We start from the raw sequence: 23,831 nt of genomic DNA on the forward strand, positions 1-23,831 counted from the left end.
AACAGGTCCACGGGATCATGGCGGTGCATTTGTATGTGGTCATACTTCCGACAAGACACTCTCAGATATGCCATGAGATGTCAAGCACAAAGGTTCTACATTCCATTGACCTGTTCTGCCTTTTGTACACAATTCAATTTTAAGATGTTGTCCAACTCATTTAATTGTTCTTCAATTGAAAGATTTGTGAAATGAGATGCATGAAATTAGCGCAAGGATAATGAACCACAAAACAACAGCCTTGTTTCTCGAAAAATTTCAGCTCTGGAAAGACAAAAAGAGCCCGGTTAGCTCAGTCGGTAGAGCATGAGACTTTTAATCTCAGGGTCGTGGGTTCAAGTCCCACATTGGGTGTACAGCTCATCCTATGCAGCATATTCAGATTCATACATAATGCATGCAGAGTTTTGAATAGAATTTGTTTAAACTTGCAAAACAGGTCCACAGGATCATGGCGGTGCATTTGTATGTGGTCATACTTCCGACAAGACACTCTCAGATATGCCATGAGATGTCAAGCACAAAGGTTCTACATTCCATTGACCTGTTCTGCCTTTTGTACACAATTCAATTTTAAGATGTTGTCCAACTCATTTAATTGTTCTTCAATTGAAAGATTTGTGAAATGAGATGCATGAAATTAGCGCAAGGATAATGAACCACAAAACAACAGCCTTGTTTCTCGAAAAATTTCAGCTCTGGAAAGACAAAAAGAGCCCGGTTAGCTCAGTCGGTAGAGCATAAGACTTTTAATCTCAGGGTCGTGGGTTCAAGTCCCACATTGGGCGTACAGCTCATCCTATGCAGCATATTCAGATTCATACATAATGCATGCACAGTTTTGAATAGAATTTGTTTAAACTTGCAAAACAGGTCCACGGGATCATGGCGGTGCATTTGTATGTGGTCATACTTCCCACAAGACCTTCTCAGATTAGCTATGAGATGTCAAGCACAAAAGTTCTACATTCCATTGACCTGTTCTGCCTTTTGTACACAATTCAATTTTAAGATGTTGTCCAACTCATTTAATTATTCTTCAATTGAAAGATTTGTGAAATGAGATGCATGAAATTAGCGCAAGGATAATGAACCACAAAACAACAGCCTTGTTTCTCGAAAAATTTCAGCTCTGGAAAGACAAAAAGAGCCCGGTTAGCTCAGTCGGTAGAGCATGAGACTTTTAATCTCAGGGTCGTGGGTTCAAGTCCCACATTGGGCGTACAGCTTATCCTATGCAGCATATTCAGATTCATACATAATGCATGCAGAGTTTTGAATATAATTTGTTTAAACTTGCAAAACAGGTCCACGGGATCATGGCGGTGCATTTGTATGTGGTCATACTTCCCACAAGACCTTCTCAGATTAGCTATGAGATGTCAAGCACAAAAGTTCTACATTCCATTGACCTGTTCTGCCTTTTGTACACAATTCAAATTTATGATGTTGTCCAACTCATTTAATTGTTCTTCAATTGAAAGATTTGTGAAATGAGATGCATGAAATTAGCGCAAGGATAATGAACCACAAAACAACAGCCTTGTTTCTCGAAAAATTTCAGCTCTGGAAAGACAAAAAGAGCCCGGTTAGCTCAGTCGGTAGAGCATGAGACTTTTAATCTCAGGGTCGTGGGTTCAAGTCCCACATTGGGCGTACAGCTCATCCTATGCAGCATATTCAGATTCATACATAATGCATGCAGAGTTTTGAATAGAATTTGTTTAAACTTACAAAACAGGTCCACGGGATCATGGCGGTGCATTTGTATGTGGTCATACTGCCGACAAGACACTCTCAGATATGCCATGAGATGTCAAGCACAAAGTTTCTACATTCCATTGACCTGTTCTGCCTTTTGTACACAATTCAATTTTAAGATGTTGTCCAACTCATTTAATTGTTCTTCAATTGAAAGATTTGTGAAATGAGATGCATGAAATTAGCGCAAGGATAATGAACCACAAAACAACAGCCTTGTTTCTCGAAAAATTTCAGCTCTGGAAGGCCAAAAAGAGTCCGGTTAGCTCAGTCGGTAGAGCATGAGACTTTTAAACTCAGGGTCGTGGGTTCAAGTCCCACATTGGGCGTACAGCTCATCCTATGCAGCATATTCTGATTCATACATAATGCATGCACAGTTTTGAATAGAATTTGTTTAAACTTACAAAACAGGTCCACGGGATCATGGCGGTGCATTTGTATGTGGTCATACTTCCGACAAGACACTCTCAGATATGCCATGAGATGTCAAGCACAAAGGTTCTACATTCCATTGACCTGTTCTGCCTTTTGTACACAATTCAATTTTAAGATGTTGTCCAACTCATTTAATTGTTCTTCAATTGAAAGATTTGTGAAATGAGATGCATGAAATTAGCGCAAGGATAATGAACCACAAAACAACAGCCTTGTTTCTCGAAAAATTTCAGCTCTGGAAAGACAAAAAGAGCCCGGTTAGCTCAGTCGGTAGAGCATGAGACTTTTAATCTCAGGGTCGTGGGTTCAAGTCCCACATTGGGCGTACAGCTCATCCTATGCAGCATATTCAGATTCATACATAATGCATGCAGAGTTTTGAATAGAATTTGTTTAAACTTGCAAAACAGGTCCACAGGATCATGGCGGTGCATTTGTATGTGGTCATACTTCCGACAAGACACTCTCAGATATGCCATGAGATGTCAAGCACAAAGGTTCTACATTCCATTGACCTGTTCTGCCTTTTGTACACAATTCAATTTTAAGATGTTGTCCAACTCATTTAATTGTTCTTCAATTGAAAGATTTGTGAAATGAGATGCATGAAATTAGCGCAAGGATAATGAACCACAAAACAACAGCCTTGTTTCTCGAAAAATTTCAGCTCTGGAAAGAGAAAAAGAGCCCGGTTAGCTCAGTCGGTAGAGCATGAGACTTTTAATCTCAGGGTCGTGGGTTCAAGTCCCACATTGGGCGTACAGCTTATCCTATGCAGCATATTCAGATTCATACATAATGCATGCAGAGTTTTGAATATAATTTGTTTAAACTTGCAAAACAGGTCCACGGGATCATGGCGGTGCATTTGTATGTGGTCATACTTCCCACAAGACCTTCTCAGATTAGCTATGAGATGTCAAGCACAAAAGTTCTACATTCCATTGACCTGTTCTGCCTTTTGTACACAATTCAAATTTATGATGTTGTCCAACTCATTTAATTGTTCTTCAATTGAAAGATTTGTGAAATGAGATGCATGAAATTAGCGCAAGGATAATGAACCACAAAACAACAGCCTTGTTTCTCGAAAAATTTCAGCTCTGGAAAGACAAAAAGAGCCCGGTTAGCTCAGTCGGTAGAGCATGAGACTTTTAATCTCAGGGTCGTGGGTTCAAGTCCCACATTGGGCGTACAGCTCATCCTATGCAGCATATTCAGATTCATACATAATGCATGCAGAGTTTTGAATAGAATTTGTTTAAACTTGCAAAACAGGTCCACAGGATCATGGCGGTGCATTTGTATGTGGTCATACTTCCGACAAGACACTCTCAGATATGCCATGAGATGTCAAGCACAAAGGTTCTACATTCCATTGACCTGTTCTGCCTTTTGTACACAATTCAATTTTAAGATGTTGTCCAACTCATTTAATTGTTCTTCAATTGAAAGATTTGTGAAATGAGATGCATGAAATTAGCGCAAGGATAATGAACCACAAAACAACAGCCTTGTTTCTCGAAAAATTTCAGCTCTGGAAAGAGAAAAAGAGCCCGGTTAGCTCAGTCGGTAGAGCATGAGACTTTTAATCTCAGGGTCGTGGGTTCAAGTCCCACATTGGGCGTACAGCTTATCCTATGCAGCATATTCAGATTCATACATAATGCATGCAGAGTTTTGAATATAATTTGTTTAAACTTGCAAAACAGGTCCACGGGATCATGGCGGTGCATTTGTATGTGGTCATACTTCCCACAAGACCTTCTCAGATTAGCTATGAGATGTCAAGCACAAAAGTTCTACATTCCATTGACCTGTTCTGCCTTTTGTACACAATTCAAATTTATGATGTTGTCCAACTCATTTAATTGTTCTTCAATTGAAAGATTTGTGAAATGAGATGCATGAAATTAGCGCAAGGATAATGAACCACAAAACAACAGCCTTGTTTCTCGAAAAATTTCAGCTCTGGAAAGACAAAAAGAGCCCGGTTAGCTCAGTCGGTAGAGCATGAGACTTTTAATCTCAGGGTCGTGGGTTCAAGTCCCACATTGGGCGTACAGCTCATCCTATGCAGCATATTCAGATTCATACATAATGCATGCACAGTTTTGAATAGAATTTGTTTAAACTTGCAAAACAGGTCCACGGGATCATGGCGGTGCATTTGTATGTGGTCATACTTCCCACAAGACCTTCTCAGATTAGCTATGAGATGTCAAGCACAAAAGTTCTACATTCCATTCACCTGTTCTGCCTTTTGTACACAATTCAATTTTAAGATGTTGTCCAACTCACTTAATTGTTCTTCAATTGAAAGATTTGTGAAATGAGATGCATGAAATTAGCGCAAGGATAATGAACCACAAAACAACAGCCTTGTTTCTCGAAAAATTTCAGCTCTGGAAAGACAAAAAGAGCCCGGTTAGCTCAGTCGGTAGAGCATGAGACTTTTAATCTCAGGGTCGTGGGTTCAAGTCCCACATTGGGCATACAGCTCATCCTATGCAGCATATTCACATTCATACATAATGCATGCACAGTTTTGAATAGAATTTGTTTAAACTTGCAAAACAGGTCCACGGGATCATGGCGGTGCATTTGTATGTGGTCATACTTCCCACAAGACCTTCTCAGATTAGCAATGAGATGTCAAGCACAAAAGTTCTACATTCCATTCACCTGTTCTGCCTTTTGTACACAATTCAATTTTAAGATGTTGTCCAACTCACTTAATTGTTCTTCAATTGAAAGATTTGTGAAATGAGATGCATGAAATTAGCGCAAGGATAATGAACCACAAAACAACAGCCTTGTTTCTCGAAAAATTTCAGCTCTGGAAAGACAAAAAGAGCCCGGTTAGCTCAGTTGGTAGAGCATGAGACCTTTAATCTCAGGGTCGTGGGTTCAAGTCCCACATTGGGCGTACAGCTCATCCTATGCAGCATATTCAGATTCATACATAATGCATGCAGAGTTCTGAATAGAATTTGTTTAAACTTGCAAAACAGGTCCACGGGATCATGGCGGTGCATTTGTATGTGGTCATACTTCCCACAAGACCTTCTCAGATTAGCTATGAGATGTCAAGCACAAAGGTTCTACATTCCATTGACCTGTTCTGCCTTTTGTACACAATTCAATTTTAAGATGTTGTCCAACTCATTTAATTGTTCTTCAATTGAAAGATTTGTGAAATGAGATGCATGAAATTAGCGCAAGAATAATGAACCACAAAACAACAGCCTTGTTTCTTGAAAAATTTCAGCTCTGGAAAGACAAAAAGAGCCTGGTTAGCTCAGTCGGTAGAGCATGAGACTCTTAATCTCAGGGTCGTGGGTTCGAGCCCCATATTGGGCGCAGAGCTTAATCTTTGGAGCTGTCTGTGGCAGTCTTTCCAATGCAAAGGTACTGTATGCCCAGTTTCAAATACAATTGGTATGAATTTGCCAAACAAGGCACCGGGATCATGACGGTGCATTTGTATGTGGTCATATTTCCTACAAGACACTCTCAGATACGCCATGAGATGTCAAGCACAAAGGTTCTACATTCCATTGACCTGTTCTGCCTTTTGTACACAATTCAATTTTAAGATGTTGTCCAACTCATTTAATTGTTCTTCAATTGAAAGATTTGTGAAATGAGATGCATGAAATTAGCGCAAGGATAATGAACCACAAAACAACAGCCTTGTTTCTCGAAAAATTTCAGCTCTGGAAAGACAAAAAGAGCCCGGTTAGCTCAGTTGGTAGAGCATGAGACTTTTAATCTCAGGGTCGTGGGTTCAAGTCCCACATTGGGCGTACAGCTCATCCTATGCAGCATATTCAGATTCATACATAATGCATGCAGAGTTTTGAATAGAATTTGTTTAAACTTGCAAAACAGGTCCACGGGATCATGGCGGTGCATTTGTATGTGGTCATACTTCCGACAAGACACTCTCAGATATGCCATGAGATGTCAAGCACAAAGGTTCTACATTCCATTGACCTGTTCTGCCTTTTGTACACAATTCAATTTTAAGATGTTGTCCAACTCATTTAATTGTTCTTCAATTGAAAGATTTGTGAAATGAGATGCATGAAATTAGCGCAAGGATAATGAACCACAAAACAACAGCCTTGTTTCTCGAAAAATTTCAGCTCTGGAAAGACAAAAAGAGCCCGGTTAGCTCAGTCGGTAGAGCATGAGACTTTTAATCTCAGGGTCGTGGGTTCAAGTCCCACATTGGGCGTACAGCTCATCCTATGCAGCATATTCAGATTCATACATAATGCATGCAGAGTTTTGAATAGAATTTGTTTAAACTTGCAAAACAGGTCCACGGGATCATGGCGGTGCATTTGTATGTGGTCATACTTCCCACAAGACCTTCTCAGATTAGCAATGAGATGTCAAGCACAAAAGTTCTACATTCCATTCACCTGTTCTGCCTTTTGTACACAATTCAATTTTAAGATGTTGTCCAACTCATTTAATTGTTCTTCAATTGAAAGATTTGTGAAATGAGATGCATGAAATTAGCGCAAGGATAATGAACCACAAAACAACAGCCTTGTTTCTCGAAAAATTTCAGCTCTGGAAAGACAAAAAGAGCCCGGTTAGCTCAGTCGGTAGAGCATGATACTCTTAATCTCAGGGTCGTGGGTTGAAGTCCCACATTGGGCGTACAGCTCATCCTATGCAGCATATTCAGATTCATACATAATGCATGCACAGTTTTGAATAGAATTTGTTTAAACTTGCAAAACAGGTCCACGGGATCATGGCGGTGCATTTGTATGTGGTCATACTTCCCACAAGACCTTCTCAGATTAGCTATGAGATGTCAAGCACAAAAGTTCTACATTCCATTCACCTGTTCTGCCTTTTGTACACAATTCAATTTTAAGATGTTGTCCAACTCACTTAATTGTTCTTCAATTAAAAGATTTGTGAAATGAGATGCATGAAATTAGCGCAAGAATAATGAACCACAAAACAACAGCCTTGTTTCTTGAAAAATTTCAGCTCTGGAAAGACAAAAAGAGCCCGGTTAGCTCAGTCGGTAGAGCATGACACTCTTAATCTCAGGGTCGTGGGTTCGAGCCCCACATTGGGCGCAGAGCTTAATCTTTGGAGCTGTCTGTGGCAGTCTTTCCAATGCAAAGGTACTGTATGCCCAGTTTCAAATACAATTGGTATGAATTTGCCAAACAAGGCACCGGGATCATGACGGTGCATTTGTATGTGGTCATATTTCCTACAAGACACTCTCAGATATGCCATGAGATGTCAAGCACAAAGGTTCTACATTCCATTGACCTGTTCTGCCTTTTGTACACAATTCAATTTTAAGATGTTGTCCAACTCATTTAATTGTTCTTCAATTGAAAGATTTGTGAAATGAGATGCATGAAATTAGCGCAAGGATAATGAACCACAAAACAACAGCCTTGTTTCTCGAAAAATTTCAGCTCTGGAAAGACAAAAAGAGCCCGGTTAGCTCAGTTGGTAGAGCATGAGACTTTTAATCTCAGGGTCGTGGGTTCAAGTCCCACATTGGGCGTACAGCTCATCCTATGCAGCATATTCAGATTCATACATAATGCATGCAGAGTTTTGAATAGAATTTGTTTAAACTTGCAAAACAGGTCCACGGGATCATGGCGGTGCATTTGTATGTGGTCATACTTCCGACAAGACACTCTCAGATATGCCATGAGATGTCAAGCACAAAGGTTCTACATTCCATTCACCTGTTCTGCCTTTTGTACACAATTCAATTTTAAGATGTTGTCCAACTCTTTTAATTGTTCTTCAATTGAAAGATTTGTGAAATGAGATGCATGAAATTAGCGCAAGGATAATGAACCACAAAACAACAGCCTTGTTTCTCGAAAAATTTCAGCTCTGGGAGGACAAAAAGAGCCCGGTTAGCTCAGTCGGTAGAGCATGAGACTTTTAATCTCAGGGTCGTGGGTTCAAGTCCCACATTGGGCGTACAGCTCATCCTATGCAGCATATTCAGATTCATACATAATGCATGCACAGTTTTGAATAGAATTTGTTTAAACTTGCAAAACAGCTCCACGGGATCATGGCGGTGCATTTGTATGTGGTCATACTTCCCACAAGACCTTCTCAGATTAGCTATGAGATGTCAAGCACAAAAGTTCTACATTCCATTCACCTGTTCTGCCTTTTGTACACAATTCAATTTTAAGATGTTGTCCAACTCACTTAATTGTTCTTCAATTAAAAGATTTGTGAAATGAGATGCATGAAATTAGCGCAAGAATAATGAACCACAAAACAACAGCCTTGTTTCTTGAAAAATTTCAGCTCTGGAAAGACAAAAAGAGCCCGGTTAGCTCAGTCGGTAGAGCATGAGACTCTTAATCTCAGGGTCGTGGGTTCGAGCCCCACATTGGGCGCAAAGCTTATTCTTTGGAGCTGTCTGTGGCAGTCTTTCCAATGCAAAGGTACTGTATGCCCAGTTTCAAATACAATTGGTATGAATTTGCCAAACAAGGCACCGGGATCATGACGGTGGATTTCTATGTGGTCATATTTCCTACAAGACACTCTCAGATATGCCATGAGATGTCAAGCACAAAGGTTCTACATTCCATTCACCTGTTCTGCATTTTGTACACAATTCAATTTTAAGATGTTGTCCAACTCATTCAATTGTTCTTCAATTGAAAGATTTGTGAAATGAGATGCATGAAATTAGCGCAAGGATAATGAACCACAAAACAACAGCCTTGTTTCTCGAAAAATTTCAGCTCTGGAAAGACAAAAAGAGCCCGGTTAGCTCAGTTGGTAGAGCATGAGACTTTTAATCTCAGGGTCGTGGGTTCAAGTCCCACATTGGGCGTACAGCTCATCCTATGCAGCATATTCAGATTCATACATAATGCATGCAGAGTTTTGAATAGAATTTGTTTAAACTTGCAAAACAGGTCCACGGGATCATGGCGGTGCATTTGTATGTGGTCATACTTCCGACAAGACACTCTCAGATATGCCATGAGATGTCAAGCACAAAGGTTCTACATTCCATTCACCTGTTCTGCCTTTTGTACACAATTCAATTTTAAGATGTTGTCCAACTCATTTAATTGTTCTTCAATTGAAAGATTTGTGAAATGAGATGCATGAAATTAGCGCAAGGATAATGAACCACAAAACAACAGCCTTGTTTCTCGAAAAATTTCAGCTCTGGGAGGACAAAAAGAGCCCGGTTAGCTCAGTCGGTAGAGCATGAGACTTTTAATCTCAGGGTCGTGGGTTCAAGTCCCACATTGGGCGTACAGCTCATCCTATGCAGCATATTCAGATTCATACATAATGCATGCACAGTTTTGAATAGAATTTGTTTAAACTTGCAAAACAGGTCCACGGGATCATGGCGGTGCATTTGTATGTGGTCATACTTCCCACAAGACCTTCTCAGATTAGCTATGAGATGTCAAGCACAAAAGTTCTACATTCCATTCACCTGTTCTGCCTTTTGTACACAATTCAATTTTAAGATGTTGTCCAACTCACTTAATTGTTCTTCAATTAAAAGATTTGTGAAATGAGATGCATGAAATTAGCGCAAGAATAATGAACCACAAAACAACAGCCTTGTTTCTTGAAAAATTTCAGCTCTGGAAAGACAAAAAGAGCCCGGTTAGCTCAGTCGGTAGAGCATGAGACTCTTAATCTCAGGGTCGTGGGTTCGAGCCCCACATTGGGCGCAGAGCTTATTCTTTGGAGCTGTCTGTGGCAGTCTTTCCAATGCAAAGGTACTGTATGCCCAGTTTCAAATACAATTGGTATGAATTTGCCAAACAAGGCACCGGGATCATGACGGTGGATTTCTATGTGGTCATATTTCCTACAAGACACTCTCAGATATGCCATGAGATGTCAAGCACAAAGGTTCTACATTCCATTCACCTGTTCTGCATTTTGTACACAATTCAATTTTAAGATGTTGTCCAACTCATTCAATTGTTCTTCAATTGAAAGATTTGTGAAATGAGATGCATGAAATTAGCGCAAGGATAATGAACCACAAAACAACAGCCTTGTTTCTCGAAAAATTTCAGCTCTGGAAAGACAAAAAGAGCCCGGTTAGCTCAGTCGGTAGAGCATGAGACTTTTAATCTCAGGGTCGTGGGTTCAAGTCCCACATTGGGCGTACAGCTCATCCTATGCAGCATATTCAGATTCATACATAATGCATGCACAGTTTTGAATAGAATTTGTTTAAACTTGCAAAACAGGTCCACGGGATCATGGCGGTGCATTTGTATGTGGTCATACTTCCCACAAGACCTTCTCAGATTAGCTATGAGATGTCAAGCACAAAAGTTCTACATTCCATTCACCTGTTCTGCCTTTTGTACACAATTCAATTTTAAGATGTTGTCCAACTCACTTAATTGTTCTTCAATTGAAAGATTTGTGAAATGAGATGCATGAAATTAGCGCAAGGATAATGAACCACAAAACAACAGCCTTGTTTCTCGAAAAATTTCAGCTCTGGAAAGACAAAAAGAGCCCGGTTAGCTCAGTCGGTAGAGCATGAGACTTTTAATCTCAGGGTCGTGGGTTCAAGTCCCACATTGGGCATACAGCTCATCCTATGCAGCATATTCACATTCATACATAATGCATGCACAGTTTTGAATAGAATTTGTTTAAACTTGCAAAACAGGTCCACGGGATCATGGCGGTGCATTTGTATGTGGTCATACTTCCCACAAGACCTTCTCAGATTAGCTATGAGATGTCAAGCACAAAAGTTCTACATTCCATTCACCTGTTCTGCCTTTTGTACACAATTCAATTTTAAGATGTTGTCCAACTCACTTAATTGTTCTTCAATTAAAAGATTTGTGAAATGAGATGCATGAAATTAGCGCAAGAATAATGAACCACAAAACAACAGCCTTGTTTCTTGAAAAATTTCAGCTCTGGAAAGACAAAAAGAGCCCGGTTAGCTCAGTCGGTAGAGCATGACACTCTTAATCTCAGGGTCGTGGGTTCTAGCCCCACATTGGGCGCAGAGCTTAATCTTTGGAGCTGTCTGTGGCAGTCTTTCCAATGCAAAGGTACTGTATGCCCAGTTTCAAATACAATTGGTATGAATTTGCCAAACAAGGCACCGGGATCATGACGGTGCATTTGTATGTGGTCATATTTCCTACAAGACACTCTCAGATATGCCATGAGATGTCAAGCACAAAGGTTCTACATTCCATTGACCTGTTCTGCCTTTTGTACACAATTCAATTTTAAGATGTTGTCCAACTCATTTAATTGTTCTTCAATTGAAAGATTTGTGAAATGAGATGCATGAAATTAGCGCAAGGATAATGAACCACAAAACAACAGCCTTGTTTCTCGAAAAATTTCAGCTCTGGAAAGACAAAAAGAGCCCGGTTAGCTCAGTTGGTAGAGCATGAGACTTTTAATCTCAGGGTCGTGGGTTCAAGTCCCACATTGGGCGTACAGCTCATCCTATGCAGCATATTCAGATTCATACATAATGCATGCAGAGTTTTGAATAGAATTTGTTTAAACTTGCAAAACAGGTCCACGGGATCATGGCGGTGCATTTGTATGTGGTCATACTTCCGACAAGACACTCTCAGATATGCCATGAGATGTCAAGCACAAAGGTTCTACATTCCATTCACCTGTTCTGCCTTTTGTACACAATTCAATTTTAAGATGTTGTCCAACTCTTTTAATTGTTCTTCAATTGAAAGATTTGTGAAATGAGATGCATGAAATTAGCGCAAGGATAATGAACCACAAAACAACAGCCTTGTTTCTCGAAAAATTTCAGCTCTGGGAGGACAAAAAGAGCCCGGTTAGCTCAGTCGGTAGAGCATGAGACTTTTAATCTCAGGGTTGTGGGTTCAAGTCCCACATTGGGCGTACAGCTCATCCTATGCAGCATATTCAGATTCATACATAATGCATGCACAGTTTTGAATAGAATTTGTTTAAACTTGCAAAACAGCTCCACGGGATCATGGCGGTGCATTTGTATGTGGTCATACTTCCCACAAGACCTTCTCAGATTAGCTATGAGATGTCAAGCACAAAAGTTCTACATTCCATTCACCTGTTCTGCCTTTTGTACACAATTCAATTTTAAGATGTTGTCCAACTCACTTAATTGTTCTTCAATTAAAAGATTTGTGAAATGAGATGCATGAAATTAGCGCAAGAATAATGAACCACAAAACAACAGCCTTGTTTCTTGAAAAATTTCAGCTCTGGAAAGACAAAAAGAGCCCGGTTAGCTCAGTCGGTAGAGCATGAGACTCTTAATCTCAGGGTCGTGGGTTCGAGCCCCACATTGGGCGCAAAGCTTATTCTTTGGAGCTGTCTGTGGCAGTCTTTCCAATGCAAAGGTACTGTATGCCCAGTTTCAAATACAATTGGTATGAATTTGCCAAACAAGGCACCGGGATCATGACGGTGGATTTCTATGTGGTCATATTTCCTACAAGACACTCTCAGATATGCCATGAGATGTCAAGCACAAAGGTTCTACATTCCATTCACCTGTTCTGCATTTTGTACACAATTCAATTTTAAGATGTTGTCCAACTCATTCAATTGTTCTTCAATTGAAAGATTTGTGAAATGAGATGCATGAAATTAGCGCAAGGATAATGAACCACAAAACAACAGCCTTGTTTCTCGAAAAATTTCAGCTCTGGAAAGACAAAAAGAGCCCGGTTAGCTCAGTTGGTAGAGCATGAGACTTTTAATCTCAGGGTCGTGGGTTCAAGTCCCACATTGGGCGTACAGCTCATCCTATGCAGCATATTCAGATTCATACATAATGCATGCAGAGTTTTGAATAGAATTTGTTTAAACTTGCAAAACAGGTCCACGGGATCATGGCGGTGCATTTGTATGTGGTCATACTTCCCACAAGACCTTCTCAGATTAGCTATGAGATGTCAAGCACAAAAGTTCTACATTCCATTCACCTGTTCTGCCTTTTGTACACAATTCAATTTTAAGATGTTGTCCAACTCATTTAATTGTTCTTCAATTGAAAGATTTGTGAAATGAGATGCATGAAATTAGCGCAAGGATAATGAACCACAAAACAACAGCCTTGTTTCTCGAAAAATTTCAGCTCTGGGAGGACAAAAAGAGCCCGGTTAGCTCAGTCGGTAGAGCATGAGACTTTTAATCTCAGGGTCGTGGGTTCAAGTCCCACATTGGGCGTACAGCTCATCCTATGCAGCATATTCAGATTCATACATAATGCATGCACAGTTTTGAATAGAATTTGTTTAAACTTGCAAAACAGGTCCACGGGATCATGGCGGTGCATTTGTATGTGGTCATACTTCCCACAAGACCTTCTCAGATTAGCTATGAGATGTCAAGCACAAAAGTTCTACATTCCATTCACCTGTTCTGCCTTTTGTACACAATTCAATTTTAAGATGTTGTCCAACTCACTTAATTGTTCTTCAATTAAAAGATTTGTGAAATGAGATGCATGAAATTAGCGCAAGAATAATGAACCACAAAACAACAGCCTTGTTTCTTGAAAAATTTCAGCTCTGGAAAGACAAAAAGAGCCCGGTTAGCTCAGTCGGTAGAGCATGAGACTCTTAATCTCAGGGTCGTGGGTTCGAGCCCCACATTGGGCGCAGAGCTTATTCTTTGGAGCTGTCTGTGGCAGTCTTTCCAATGCAAAGGTACTGTATGCCCAGTTTCAAATACAATTGGTATGAATTTGCCAAACAAGGCACCGGGATCATGACGGTGGATTTCTATGTGGTCATATTTCCTACAAGACACTCTCAGATATGCCATGAGATGTCAAGCACAAAGGTTCTACATTCCATTCACCTGTTCTGCATTTTGTACACAATTCAATTTTAAGATGTTGTCCAACTCATTCAATTGTTCTTCAATTGAAAGATTTGTGAAATGAGATGCATGAAATTAGCGCAAGGATAATGAACCACAAAACAACAGCCTTGTTTCTCGAAAAATTTCAGCTCTGGAAAGAGAAAAAGAGCCCGGTTAGCTCAGTCGGTAGAGCATGAGACTTTTAATCTCAGGGTCGTGGGTTCAAGTCCCACATTGGGCGTACAGCTCATCCTATGCAGCATATTCAGATTCATACATAATGCATGCAGAGTTTTGAATAGAATTTGTTTAAACTTGCAAAACAGGTCCACGGGATCATGGCGGTGCATTTGTATGTGGTCATACTTCCGACAAGACACTCTCAGATATGCCATGAGATGTCAAGCACAAAGGTTCTACATTCCATTCACCTGTTCTGCCTTTTGTACACAATTCAATTTTAAGATGTTGTCCAACTCATTTAATTGTTCTTCAATTGAAAGATTTGTGAAATGAGATGCATGAAATTAGCGCAAGGATAATGAACCACAAAACAACAGCCTTGTTTCTCGAAAAATTTCAGCTCTGGAAAGAGAAAAAGAGCCCGGTTAGCTCAGTCGGTAGAGCATGAGACTTTTAATCTCAGGGTCGTGGGTTCAAGTCCCACATTGGGCGTACAGCTCATCCTATGCAGCATATTCAGATTCATACATAATGCATGCAGAGTTTTGAATAGAATTTGTTTAAACTTGCAAAACAGGTCCACGGGATCATGGCGGTGCATTTGTATGTGGTCATACTTCCGACAAGACACTCTCAGATATGCCATGAGATGTCAAGCACAAAGGTTCTACATTCCATTGACCTGTTCTGCCTTTTGTACACAATTCAATTTTAAGATGTTGTCCAACTCATTTAATTGTTCTTCAATTGAAAGATTTGTGAAATGAGATGCATGAAATTAGCGCAAGGATAATGAACCACAAAACAACAGCCTTGTTTCTCGAAAAATTTCAGCTCTGGAAAGGCAAAAAGAGCCCGGTTAGCTCAGTCGGTAGAGCATGAGACTTTTAATCTCAGGGTCGTGGGTTCAAGTCCCACATTGGGCGTACAGCTCATCCTATGCAGCATATTCAGATTCATACATAATGCATGCACAGTTTTGAATAGAATTTGTTTAAACTTGCAAAACAGGTCCACGGGATCATGGCGGTGCATTTGTATGTGGTCATACTTCCCACAAGACCTTCTCAGATTAGCTATGAGATGTCAAGCACAAAAGTTCTACATTCCATTCACCTGTTCTGCCATTTGTACACAATTCAATTTTAAGATGTTGTCCAACTCACTTAATTGTTCTTCAATTAAAAGATTTGTGAAATGAGATGCATGAAATTAGCGCAAGAATAATGAACCACAAAACAACAGCCTTGTTTCTTGAAAAATTTCAGCTCTGGAAAGAGAAAAAGAGCACGGTTAGCTCAGTCGGTAGAGCATGAGACTCTTAATCTCAGGGTCGTGGGTTCGAGCCCCACATTGGGCGCAGAGCTTAATCTTTGGAGCTGTCTGTGGCAGTCTTTCCAATGCAAAGGTACTGTATGCCCAGTTTCAAATACAATTGGTATGAATTTGCCAAACAAGGCACCGGGATCATGACGGTGGATTTCTATGTGGTCATATTTCCTACAAGACACTCTCAGATATGCCATGAGATGTCAAGCACAAAGGTTCTACATTCCATTCACCTGTTCTGCATTTTGTACACAATTCAATTTTAAGATGTTGTCCAACTCATTCAATTGTTCTTCAATTGAAAGATTTGTGAAATGAGATGCATGAAATTAGCGCAAGGATAATGAACCACAAAACAACAGCCTTGTTTCTCGAAAAATTTCAGCTCTGGAAAGAGAAAAAGAGCCCGGTTAGCTCAGTCGGTAGAGCATGAGACTTTTAATCTCAGGGTCGTGGGTTCAAGTCCCACATTGGGCGTACAGCTCATCCTATGCAGCATATTCAGATTCATACATAATGCATGCAGAGTTTTGAATAGAATTTGTTTAAACTTGCAAAACAGGTCCACGGGATCATGGCGGTGCATTTGTATGTGGTCATACTTCCGACAAGACACTCTCAGATATGCCATGAGATGTCAAGCACAAAGGTTCTACATTCCATTCACCTGTTCTGCCTTTTGTACACAATTCAATTTTAAGATGTTGTCCAACTCATTTAATTGTTCTTCAATTGAAAGATTTGTGAAATGAGATGCATGAAATTAGCGCAAGGATAATGAACCACAAAACAACAGCCTTGTTTCTCGAAAAATTTCAGCTCTGGAAAGAGAAAAAGAGCCCGGTTAGCTCAGTCGGTAGAGCATGAGACTTTTAATCTCAGGGTCGTGGGTTCAAGTCCCACATTGGGCGTACAGCTCATCCTATGCAGCATATTCAGATTCATACATAATGCATGCAGAGTTTTGAATAGAATTTGTTTAAACTTGCAAAACAGGTCCACGGGATCATGGCGGTGCATTTGTATGTGGTCATACTTCCGACAAGACACTCTCAGATATGCCATGAGATGTCAAGCACAAAGGTTCTACATTCCATTGACCTGTTCTGCCTTTTGTACACAATTCAATTTTAAGATGTTGTCCAACTCATTTAATTGTTCTTCAATTGAAAGATTTGTGAAATGAGATGCATGAAATTAGCGCAAGGATAATGAACCACAAAACAACAGCCTTGTTTCTCGAAAAATTTCAGCTCTGGAAAGGCAAAAAGAGCCCGGTTAGCTCAGTCGGTAGAGCATGAGACTTTTAATCTCAGGGTCGTGGGTTCAAGTCCCACATTGGGCGTACAGCTCATCCTATGCAGCATATTCAGATTCATACATAATGCATGCACAGTTTTGAATAGAATTTGTTTAAACTTGCAAAACAGGTCCACGGGATCATGGCGGTGCATTTGTATGTGGTCATACTTCCCACAAGACCTTCTCAGATTAGCTATGAGATGTCAAGCACAAAAGTTCTACATTCCATTCACCTGTTCTGCCATTTGTACACAATTCAATTTTAAGATGTTGTCCAACTCACTTAATTGTTCTTCAATTAAAAGATTTGTGAAATGAGATGCATGAAATTAGCGCAAGAATAATGAACCACAAAACAACAGCCTTGTTTCTTGAAAAATTTCAGCTCTGGAAAGAGAAAAAGAGCACGGTTAGCTCAGTCGGTAGAGCATGAGACTCTTAATCTCAGGGTCGTGGGTTCGAACCCCACATTGGGCGTACAGCTCATCCTTTGCAGCATATTCAGATTCATACATAATGCATGCAGAGTTTTGAATAGAATTTGTTTAAACTTGCAAAACAGGTCCACAGGATCATGGCGGTGCATTTGTATGTGGTCATACTTCCCACAAGACCTTCTCAGATTAGCTATGAGAGGTCAAGCACAAAAGTTCTACATTCCATTCAACTGTTCTGCCTTTTGTACACAATTCAATTTTAAGATGTTGTCCAACTCACTTAATTGTTCTTCAATTAAAAGATTTGTGAAATGAGATGCATGAAATTAGCGCAAGAAACAATGAACCACAAAACAACAGCCTTGTTTCTTGAAAAATTTCAGCTCTGGAAAGGCAAAAAGAGCCCGGTTAGCTCAGTCGGTAGAGCATGAGACTCTTAATCTCAGGGTCGTGGGTTCGAGCCCCACATTGGGCGCAGAGCTTAATCTTTGGATCTGTCTGTGGCAGTCTTTCCAATGCAAAGGTACTGTATGCCCAGTTTCAAATACAATTGGTATGAATTTGCCAAACAAGGCACCGGGATCATGACGGTGCATTTGTATGTGGTCATATTTCCTACAAGACACTCTCAGATATGCCATGAGATGTCAAGCACAAAGGTTCTACATTCCATTCACCTGTTCTGCATTTTGTACACAATTCAATTTTAAGATGTTGTCCAACTCATTTAATTGTTCTTCAATTGAAAGATTTGTGAAATGAGATGCATGAAATTAGCGCAATGATAATGAACCACAAAACAACAGCCTTGTTTCTCGAAAAATTTCAGCTCTGGAAAGACGAAAAGAGCCCGGTTAGCTCAGTCGGTAGAGCATGAGACTTTTAATCTCAGGGTCGTGGGTTCAAGTCCCACATTGGGCGTACAGCTCATCCTATGCAGCATATTCAGATTCATACATAATGCATGCAGAGTTTTGAATAGAATTTGTTTAAACTTGCAAAACAGGTCCACAGGATCATGGCGGTGCATTTGTATGTGGTCATACTTCCCACAAGACCTTCTCAGATTAGCTATGAGATGTCAAGCACAAAAGTTCTACATTCCATTCACCTGTTCTGCCTTTTGTACACAATTCAATTTTAAGATGTTGTCCAACTCACTTAATTGTTCTTCAATTAAAAGATTTGTGAAATGAGATGCATGAAATTAGCGCAAGAATAATGAACCACAAAACAACAGCCTTGTTTCTTGAAAAATTTCAGCTCTGGAAAGACAAAAAGAGCCCGGTTAGCTCAGTCGGTAGAGCATGAGACTCTTAATCTCAGGGTCGTGGGTTCGAGCCCCACATTGGGCGCAGAGCTTAATCTTTGGAGCTGTCTGTGGCAGTCTTTCCAATGCAAAGGTACTGTATGCCCAGTTTCAAATACAATTGGTATGAATTTGCCAAACAAGGCACCGGGATCATGACGGTGCATTTGTATGTGGTCATATTTCCTACAAGACACTCTCAGATATGCCATGAGATGTCAAGCACAAAGGTTCTACATTCCATTCACCTGTTCTGCATTTTGTACACAATTCAATTTTAAGATGTTGTCCAACTCATTTAATTGTTCTTCAATTGAAAGATTTGTGAAATGAGATGCATGAAATTAGCGCAAGGATAATGAACCACAAAACAACAGCCTTGTTTCTCGAAAAATTTCAGCTCTGGGAAGAGAAAAAGAGCCCGGTTAGCTCAGTCGGTAGAGCATGAGACTTTTAATCTCAGGGTCGTGGGTTCAAGTCCCACATTGGGCGTACAGCTTGTCCTATGCAGCATATTCAGATTCATACATAATGCATGCAGAGTTTTGAATAGAATTTGTTTAAACTTGCAAAACAGGTCCACAGGATCATGGCGGTGCATTTGTATGTGGTCATACTTCCCACAAGACCTTCTCAGATTAGCTATGAGATGTCAAGCACAAAAGTTCTACATTCCATTAACCTGTTCTGCCTTTTGTACACAATTCAATTTTAAGAAGTTGTCCAACTCACTTAATTGTTCTTCAATTAAAAGATTTGTGAAATGAGATGCATGAAATTAGCGCAAGAAACAATGAACCACAAAACAACAGCCTTGTTTCTTGAAAAATTTCAGCTCTGGAAAGGCAAAAAGAGCCCGGTTAGCTCAGTCGGTAGAGCATGAGACTCTTAATCTCAGGGTCGTGGGTTCGAGCCCCACATTGGGCGCAGAGCTTAATCTTTGGAGCTGTCTGTGGCAGTCTTTCCAATGCAAAGGTACTGTATGCCCAGTTTCAAATACAATTGGTATGAATTTGCCAAACAAGGCACCGGGATCATGACGGTGCATTTGTATGTGGTCATATTTCCTACAAGACACTCTCAGATATGCCATGAGATGTCAAGCACAAAGGTTCTACATTCCATTCACCTGTTCTGCATTTTGTACACAATTCAATTTTAAGATGTTGTCCAACTCATTTAATTGTTCTTCAATTGAAAGATTTGTGAAATGAGATGCATGAAATTAGCGCAAGGATAATGAACCACAAAACAACAGCCTTGTTTCTCGAAAAATTTCAACTCTGGAAAGATGAAAAGAGCCCGATTAGCTCAGTCGGTAGAGCATGAGACTTTTAATCTCAGGGTCGTGGGTTCAAGTCCCACATTGGGCGTACAGCTCATCCTATGCAGCATATTCAGATTCATACATAATGCATGCACAGTTTTGAATAGAATTTGTTTAAACTTGCAAAACAGGTCCACGGGATCATGGCGGTGCATTTGTATGTGGTCATACTTCCCACAAGACCTTCTCAGATTAGCTATGAGATGTCAAGCACAAAAGTTCTACATTCCATTGACCTGTTCTGCCTTTTGTACACAATTCAATTTTAAGATGTTGTCCAACTCACTTAATTGTTCTTCAATTAAAAGATTTGTGAAATGAGATGCATGAAATTAGCGCAAGAATAATGAACCACAAAACAACAGCCTTGTTTCTTGAAAAATTTCAGCTCTGGAAAGACGAAAAGAGCCCGGTTAGCTCAGTCGGTAGAGCATGAGACTCTTAATCTCAGGGTCGTGGGTTCGAGCCCCACATTGGGCGCAGAGCTTAATCTTTGGAGCTGTCTGTGGCAGTCTTTCCAATGCAAAGGTACTGTATGCCCAGTTTCAAATACAATTGGTATGAATTTGCCAAACAAGGCACCGGGATCATGACGGTGCATTTGTATGTGGTCATATTTCCTACAAGACACTCTCAGATATGCCATGAGATGTCAAGCACAAAGGTTCTACATTCCATTCACCTGTTCTGCATTTTGTACACAATTCAATTTTAAGATGTTGTCCAACTCATTTAATTGTTCTTCAATTGAAAGATTTGTGAAATGAGATGCATGAAATTAGCGCAAGGATAATGAACCACAAAACAACAGCCTTGTTTCTCGAAAAATTTCAGCTCTGGAAAGAGAAAAAGAGCCCGGTTAGCTCAGTCGGTAGAGCATGAGACTTTTAATCTCAGGGTCGTGGGTTCAAGTCCCACATTGGGCGTACAGCTCATCCTATGCAGCATATTCAGATTCATACATAATGCATGCACAGTTTTGAATAGAATTTGTTTAAACTTGCAAAACAGGTCCACGGGATCATGGCGGTGCATTTGTATGTGGTCATACTTCCGACAAGACACTCTCAGATATGCCATGAGATGTCAAGCACAAAGGTTCTACATTCCATTGACCTGTTCTGCCTTTTGTACACAATTCAATTTTAAGATGTTGTCCAACTCATTTAATTGTTCTTCAATTGAAAGATTTGTGAAATGAGATGCATGAAATTAGCGCAAGGATAATGAACCACAAAACAACAGCCTTGTTTCTCGAAAAATTTCAGCTCTGGAAAGACAAAAAGAGCCCGGTTAGCTCAGTCGGTAGAGCATGAGACTTTTAATCTCAGGGTCGTGGGTTCAAGTCCCACATTGGGCGTACAGCTCATCCTATGCAGCATATTCAGATTCATACATAATGCATGCAGAGTTTTGAATAGAATTTGTTTAAACTTGCAAAACAGGTCCACGGGATCATGGCGGTGCATTTGTATGTGGTCATACTTCCGACAAGACACTCTCAGATATGCCATGAGATGTCAAGCACAAAGGTTCTACATTCCATTGACCTGTTCTGCCTTTTGTACACAATTCAATTTTAAGATGTTGTCCAACTCATTTAATTGTTCTTCAATTGAAAGATTTGTGAAATGAGATGCATGAAATTAGCGCAAGGATAATGAACCACAAAACAACAGCCTTGTTTCTCGAAAAATTTCAGCTCTGGAAAGGCAAAAAGAGCCCGGTTAGCTCAGTCGGTAGAGCATGATACTTTTAATCTCAGGGTCGTGGGTTCAAGTCCCACATTGGGCGTACAGCTCATCCTATGCAGCATATTCAGATTCATACATAATGCATGCACAGTTTTGAATAGAATTTGTTTAAACTTGCAAAACAGGTCCACGGGATCATGGCGGTGCATTTGTATGTGGTCATACTTCCCACAAGACCTTCTCAGATTAGCTATGAGATGTCAAGCACAAAAGTTCTACATTCCATTCACCTGTTCTGCCTTTTGTACACAATTCAATTTTAAGATGTTGTCCAACTCATTTAATTGTTCTTCAATTGAAAGATTTGTGAAATGAGATGCATGAAATTAGCGCAAGGATAATGAACCACAAAACAACAGCCTTGTTTCTCGAAAAATTTCAGCTCTGGAAAGACAAAAAGAGCCCGGTTAGCTCAGTCGGTAGAGCATGAGACTTTTAATCTCAGGGTCGTGGGTTCAAGTCCCACATTGGGCGTACAGCTCATCCTATGCAGCATATTCAGATTCATACATAATGCATGCAGAGTTTTGAATAGAATTTGTTTAAACTTGCAAAACAGGTCCACGGGATCATGGCGGTGCATTTGTATGTGGTCATACTTCCGACAAGACACTCTCAGATATGCCATGAGATGTCAAGCACAAAGGTTCTACATTCCATTGACCTGTTCTGCCTTTTGTACACAATTCAATTTTAAGATGTTGTCCAACTCATTTAATTGTTCTTCAATTGAAAGATTTGTGAAATGAGATGCATGAAATTAGCGCAAGGATAATGAACCACAAAACAACAGCCTTGTTTCTCGAAAAATTTCAGCTCTGGAAAGGCAAAAAGAGCCCGGTTAGCTCAGTCGGTAGAGCATGATACTTTTAATCTCAGGGTCGTGGGTTCAAGTCCCACATTGGGCGTACAGCTCATCCTATGCAGCATATTCAGATTCATACATAATGCATGCACAGTTTTGAATAGAATTTGTTTAAACTTGCAAAACAGGTCCACGGGATCATGGCGGTGCATTTGTATGTGGTCATACTTCCCACAAGACCTTCTCAGATTAGCTATGAGATGTCAAGCACAAAAGTTCTACATTCCATTCACCTGTTCTGCCTTTTGTACACAATTCAATTTTAAGATGTTGTCCAACTCACTTAATTGTTCTTCAATTAAAAGATTTGTGAAATGAGATGCATGAAATTAGCGCAAGAATAATGAACCACAAAACAACAGCCTTGTTTCTTGAAAAATTTCAGCTCTGGAAAGAGAAAAAGAGCACGGTTAGCTCAGTCGGTAGAGCATGAGACTCTTAATCTCAGGGTCGTGGGTTCGAACCCCACATTGGGCGTACAGCTCATCCTTTGCAGCATATTCAGATTCATACATAATGCATGCAGAGTTTTGAATAAAATTTGTTTAAACTTGCAAAACAGGTCCACAGGATCATGGCGGTGCATTTGTATGTGGTCATACTTCCCACAAGACCTTCTCAGATTAGCTATGAGAGGTCAAGCACAAAAGTTCTACATTCCATTCAACTGTTCTGCCTTTTGTACACAATTCAATTTTAAGATGTTGTCCAACTCACTTAATTGTTCTTCAATTAAAAGATTTGTGAAATGAGATGCATGAAATTAGCGCAAGAAACAATGAACCACAAAACAACAGCCTTGTTTCTTGAAAAATTTCAGCTCTGGAAAGGCAAAAAGAGCCCGGTTAGCTCAGTCGGTAGAGCATGAGACTCTTAATCTCAAGGTCGTGGGTTCGAGCCCCACATTGGGCGCAGAGCTTAATCTTTGGATCTGTCTGTGGCAGTCTTTCCAATGCAAAGGTACTGTATGCCCAGTTTCAAATACAATTGGTATGAATTTGCCAAACAAGGCACCGGGATCATGACGGTGCATTTGTATGTGGTCATATTTCCTACAAGACACTCTCAGATATGCCATGAGATGTCAAGCACAAAGGTTCTACATTCCATTCACCTGTTCTGCATTTTGTACACAATTCAATTTTAAGATGTTGTCCAACTCATTTAATTGTTCTTCAATTGAAAGATTTGTGAAATGAGATGCATGAAATTAGCGCAATGATAATGAACCACAAAACAA

General features: G+C 40.1%; 46 non-coding genes across 46 annotated transcripts; all 46 read left to right on the plus strand.

The window, feature by feature from the left end:
• Positions 1-1,149: 1,149 nt before the first annotated feature.
• trnak-uuu (transfer RNA lysine (anticodon UUU)) lies at positions 1,150-1,222 on the plus strand. The gene has a single exon. It is a non-coding gene; the product is annotated as a tRNA-Lys (tRNA).
• Positions 1,223-1,583: 361 nt separating this feature from the next.
• On the plus strand, positions 1,584-1,656 carry trnak-uuu (transfer RNA lysine (anticodon UUU)). The gene has a single exon. It is a non-coding gene; the product is annotated as a tRNA-Lys (tRNA).
• A 795-nt stretch (positions 1,657-2,451) lies between these two features.
• trnak-uuu (transfer RNA lysine (anticodon UUU)) lies at positions 2,452-2,524 on the plus strand. The gene has a single exon. It is a non-coding gene; the product is annotated as a tRNA-Lys (tRNA).
• Positions 2,525-2,885: 361 nt separating this feature from the next.
• On the plus strand, positions 2,886-2,958 carry trnak-uuu (transfer RNA lysine (anticodon UUU)). Its single transcript has one exon. It is a non-coding gene; the product is annotated as a tRNA-Lys (tRNA).
• Positions 2,959-3,319: 361 nt separating this feature from the next.
• On the plus strand, positions 3,320-3,392 carry trnak-uuu (transfer RNA lysine (anticodon UUU)). The gene has a single exon. It is a non-coding gene; the product is annotated as a tRNA-Lys (tRNA).
• Positions 3,393-3,753: 361 nt separating this feature from the next.
• Positions 3,754-3,826, plus strand: trnak-uuu (transfer RNA lysine (anticodon UUU)). The gene has a single exon. It is a non-coding gene; the product is annotated as a tRNA-Lys (tRNA).
• A 361-nt stretch (positions 3,827-4,187) lies between these two features.
• Positions 4,188-4,260, plus strand: trnak-uuu (transfer RNA lysine (anticodon UUU)). Its single transcript has one exon. It is a non-coding gene; the product is annotated as a tRNA-Lys (tRNA).
• Positions 4,261-4,621: 361 nt separating this feature from the next.
• Positions 4,622-4,694, plus strand: trnak-uuu (transfer RNA lysine (anticodon UUU)). The gene has a single exon. It is a non-coding gene; the product is annotated as a tRNA-Lys (tRNA).
• A 795-nt stretch (positions 4,695-5,489) lies between these two features.
• Positions 5,490-5,562, plus strand: trnak-cuu (transfer RNA lysine (anticodon CUU)). The gene has a single exon. It is a non-coding gene; the product is annotated as a tRNA-Lys (tRNA).
• A 373-nt stretch (positions 5,563-5,935) lies between these two features.
• On the plus strand, positions 5,936-6,008 carry trnak-uuu (transfer RNA lysine (anticodon UUU)). The gene has a single exon. It is a non-coding gene; the product is annotated as a tRNA-Lys (tRNA).
• A 361-nt stretch (positions 6,009-6,369) lies between these two features.
• trnak-uuu (transfer RNA lysine (anticodon UUU)) lies at positions 6,370-6,442 on the plus strand. Its single transcript has one exon. It is a non-coding gene; the product is annotated as a tRNA-Lys (tRNA).
• A 361-nt stretch (positions 6,443-6,803) lies between these two features.
• On the plus strand, positions 6,804-6,876 carry trnak-cuu (transfer RNA lysine (anticodon CUU)). The gene has a single exon. It is a non-coding gene; the product is annotated as a tRNA-Lys (tRNA).
• A 361-nt stretch (positions 6,877-7,237) lies between these two features.
• trnak-cuu (transfer RNA lysine (anticodon CUU)) lies at positions 7,238-7,310 on the plus strand. Its single transcript has one exon. It is a non-coding gene; the product is annotated as a tRNA-Lys (tRNA).
• A 373-nt stretch (positions 7,311-7,683) lies between these two features.
• Positions 7,684-7,756, plus strand: trnak-uuu (transfer RNA lysine (anticodon UUU)). The gene has a single exon. It is a non-coding gene; the product is annotated as a tRNA-Lys (tRNA).
• A 361-nt stretch (positions 7,757-8,117) lies between these two features.
• On the plus strand, positions 8,118-8,190 carry trnak-uuu (transfer RNA lysine (anticodon UUU)). The gene has a single exon. It is a non-coding gene; the product is annotated as a tRNA-Lys (tRNA).
• Positions 8,191-8,551: 361 nt separating this feature from the next.
• trnak-cuu (transfer RNA lysine (anticodon CUU)) lies at positions 8,552-8,624 on the plus strand. Its single transcript has one exon. It is a non-coding gene; the product is annotated as a tRNA-Lys (tRNA).
• A 373-nt stretch (positions 8,625-8,997) lies between these two features.
• On the plus strand, positions 8,998-9,070 carry trnak-uuu (transfer RNA lysine (anticodon UUU)). Its single transcript has one exon. It is a non-coding gene; the product is annotated as a tRNA-Lys (tRNA).
• Positions 9,071-9,431: 361 nt separating this feature from the next.
• trnak-uuu (transfer RNA lysine (anticodon UUU)) lies at positions 9,432-9,504 on the plus strand. The gene has a single exon. It is a non-coding gene; the product is annotated as a tRNA-Lys (tRNA).
• A 361-nt stretch (positions 9,505-9,865) lies between these two features.
• On the plus strand, positions 9,866-9,938 carry trnak-cuu (transfer RNA lysine (anticodon CUU)). Its single transcript has one exon. It is a non-coding gene; the product is annotated as a tRNA-Lys (tRNA).
• A 373-nt stretch (positions 9,939-10,311) lies between these two features.
• trnak-uuu (transfer RNA lysine (anticodon UUU)) lies at positions 10,312-10,384 on the plus strand. The gene has a single exon. It is a non-coding gene; the product is annotated as a tRNA-Lys (tRNA).
• Positions 10,385-10,745: 361 nt separating this feature from the next.
• trnak-uuu (transfer RNA lysine (anticodon UUU)) lies at positions 10,746-10,818 on the plus strand. Its single transcript has one exon. It is a non-coding gene; the product is annotated as a tRNA-Lys (tRNA).
• Positions 10,819-11,179: 361 nt separating this feature from the next.
• On the plus strand, positions 11,180-11,252 carry trnak-cuu (transfer RNA lysine (anticodon CUU)). Its single transcript has one exon. It is a non-coding gene; the product is annotated as a tRNA-Lys (tRNA).
• A 373-nt stretch (positions 11,253-11,625) lies between these two features.
• trnak-uuu (transfer RNA lysine (anticodon UUU)) lies at positions 11,626-11,698 on the plus strand. Its single transcript has one exon. It is a non-coding gene; the product is annotated as a tRNA-Lys (tRNA).
• A 795-nt stretch (positions 11,699-12,493) lies between these two features.
• Positions 12,494-12,566, plus strand: trnak-cuu (transfer RNA lysine (anticodon CUU)). Its single transcript has one exon. It is a non-coding gene; the product is annotated as a tRNA-Lys (tRNA).
• Positions 12,567-12,939: 373 nt separating this feature from the next.
• On the plus strand, positions 12,940-13,012 carry trnak-uuu (transfer RNA lysine (anticodon UUU)). The gene has a single exon. It is a non-coding gene; the product is annotated as a tRNA-Lys (tRNA).
• A 361-nt stretch (positions 13,013-13,373) lies between these two features.
• Positions 13,374-13,446, plus strand: trnak-uuu (transfer RNA lysine (anticodon UUU)). The gene has a single exon. It is a non-coding gene; the product is annotated as a tRNA-Lys (tRNA).
• Positions 13,447-13,807: 361 nt separating this feature from the next.
• On the plus strand, positions 13,808-13,880 carry trnak-cuu (transfer RNA lysine (anticodon CUU)). Its single transcript has one exon. It is a non-coding gene; the product is annotated as a tRNA-Lys (tRNA).
• A 373-nt stretch (positions 13,881-14,253) lies between these two features.
• Positions 14,254-14,326, plus strand: trnak-uuu (transfer RNA lysine (anticodon UUU)). Its single transcript has one exon. It is a non-coding gene; the product is annotated as a tRNA-Lys (tRNA).
• Positions 14,327-14,687: 361 nt separating this feature from the next.
• Positions 14,688-14,760, plus strand: trnak-uuu (transfer RNA lysine (anticodon UUU)). Its single transcript has one exon. It is a non-coding gene; the product is annotated as a tRNA-Lys (tRNA).
• Positions 14,761-15,121: 361 nt separating this feature from the next.
• trnak-uuu (transfer RNA lysine (anticodon UUU)) lies at positions 15,122-15,194 on the plus strand. The gene has a single exon. It is a non-coding gene; the product is annotated as a tRNA-Lys (tRNA).
• A 361-nt stretch (positions 15,195-15,555) lies between these two features.
• Positions 15,556-15,628, plus strand: trnak-cuu (transfer RNA lysine (anticodon CUU)). The gene has a single exon. It is a non-coding gene; the product is annotated as a tRNA-Lys (tRNA).
• A 373-nt stretch (positions 15,629-16,001) lies between these two features.
• Positions 16,002-16,074, plus strand: trnak-uuu (transfer RNA lysine (anticodon UUU)). Its single transcript has one exon. It is a non-coding gene; the product is annotated as a tRNA-Lys (tRNA).
• Positions 16,075-16,435: 361 nt separating this feature from the next.
• Positions 16,436-16,508, plus strand: trnak-uuu (transfer RNA lysine (anticodon UUU)). The gene has a single exon. It is a non-coding gene; the product is annotated as a tRNA-Lys (tRNA).
• A 361-nt stretch (positions 16,509-16,869) lies between these two features.
• trnak-uuu (transfer RNA lysine (anticodon UUU)) lies at positions 16,870-16,942 on the plus strand. Its single transcript has one exon. It is a non-coding gene; the product is annotated as a tRNA-Lys (tRNA).
• Positions 16,943-17,303: 361 nt separating this feature from the next.
• trnak-cuu (transfer RNA lysine (anticodon CUU)) lies at positions 17,304-17,376 on the plus strand. Its single transcript has one exon. It is a non-coding gene; the product is annotated as a tRNA-Lys (tRNA).
• A 362-nt stretch (positions 17,377-17,738) lies between these two features.
• On the plus strand, positions 17,739-17,811 carry trnak-cuu (transfer RNA lysine (anticodon CUU)). The gene has a single exon. It is a non-coding gene; the product is annotated as a tRNA-Lys (tRNA).
• A 373-nt stretch (positions 17,812-18,184) lies between these two features.
• trnak-uuu (transfer RNA lysine (anticodon UUU)) lies at positions 18,185-18,257 on the plus strand. Its single transcript has one exon. It is a non-coding gene; the product is annotated as a tRNA-Lys (tRNA).
• Positions 18,258-18,618: 361 nt separating this feature from the next.
• trnak-cuu (transfer RNA lysine (anticodon CUU)) lies at positions 18,619-18,691 on the plus strand. Its single transcript has one exon. It is a non-coding gene; the product is annotated as a tRNA-Lys (tRNA).
• Positions 18,692-19,064: 373 nt separating this feature from the next.
• Positions 19,065-19,137, plus strand: trnak-uuu (transfer RNA lysine (anticodon UUU)). Its single transcript has one exon. It is a non-coding gene; the product is annotated as a tRNA-Lys (tRNA).
• Positions 19,138-19,499: 362 nt separating this feature from the next.
• trnak-cuu (transfer RNA lysine (anticodon CUU)) lies at positions 19,500-19,572 on the plus strand. Its single transcript has one exon. It is a non-coding gene; the product is annotated as a tRNA-Lys (tRNA).
• An 807-nt stretch (positions 19,573-20,379) lies between these two features.
• Positions 20,380-20,452, plus strand: trnak-cuu (transfer RNA lysine (anticodon CUU)). Its single transcript has one exon. It is a non-coding gene; the product is annotated as a tRNA-Lys (tRNA).
• A 373-nt stretch (positions 20,453-20,825) lies between these two features.
• trnak-uuu (transfer RNA lysine (anticodon UUU)) lies at positions 20,826-20,898 on the plus strand. The gene has a single exon. It is a non-coding gene; the product is annotated as a tRNA-Lys (tRNA).
• A 361-nt stretch (positions 20,899-21,259) lies between these two features.
• On the plus strand, positions 21,260-21,332 carry trnak-uuu (transfer RNA lysine (anticodon UUU)). Its single transcript has one exon. It is a non-coding gene; the product is annotated as a tRNA-Lys (tRNA).
• Positions 21,333-22,127: 795 nt separating this feature from the next.
• trnak-uuu (transfer RNA lysine (anticodon UUU)) lies at positions 22,128-22,200 on the plus strand. The gene has a single exon. It is a non-coding gene; the product is annotated as a tRNA-Lys (tRNA).
• Positions 22,201-22,995: 795 nt separating this feature from the next.
• Positions 22,996-23,068, plus strand: trnak-cuu (transfer RNA lysine (anticodon CUU)). The gene has a single exon. It is a non-coding gene; the product is annotated as a tRNA-Lys (tRNA).
• A 362-nt stretch (positions 23,069-23,430) lies between these two features.
• On the plus strand, positions 23,431-23,503 carry trnak-cuu (transfer RNA lysine (anticodon CUU)). Its single transcript has one exon. It is a non-coding gene; the product is annotated as a tRNA-Lys (tRNA).
• The last annotated feature ends 328 nt before the right edge of the window (positions 23,504-23,831 follow it).

The sequence above is a fragment of the Scomber japonicus genome, chromosome 16 (assembly GCF_027409825.1).
Source record: "Scomber japonicus isolate fScoJap1 chromosome 16, fScoJap1.pri, whole genome shotgun sequence".
Taxonomy (NCBI): domain Eukaryota; kingdom Metazoa; phylum Chordata; class Actinopteri; order Scombriformes; family Scombridae; genus Scomber; species Scomber japonicus.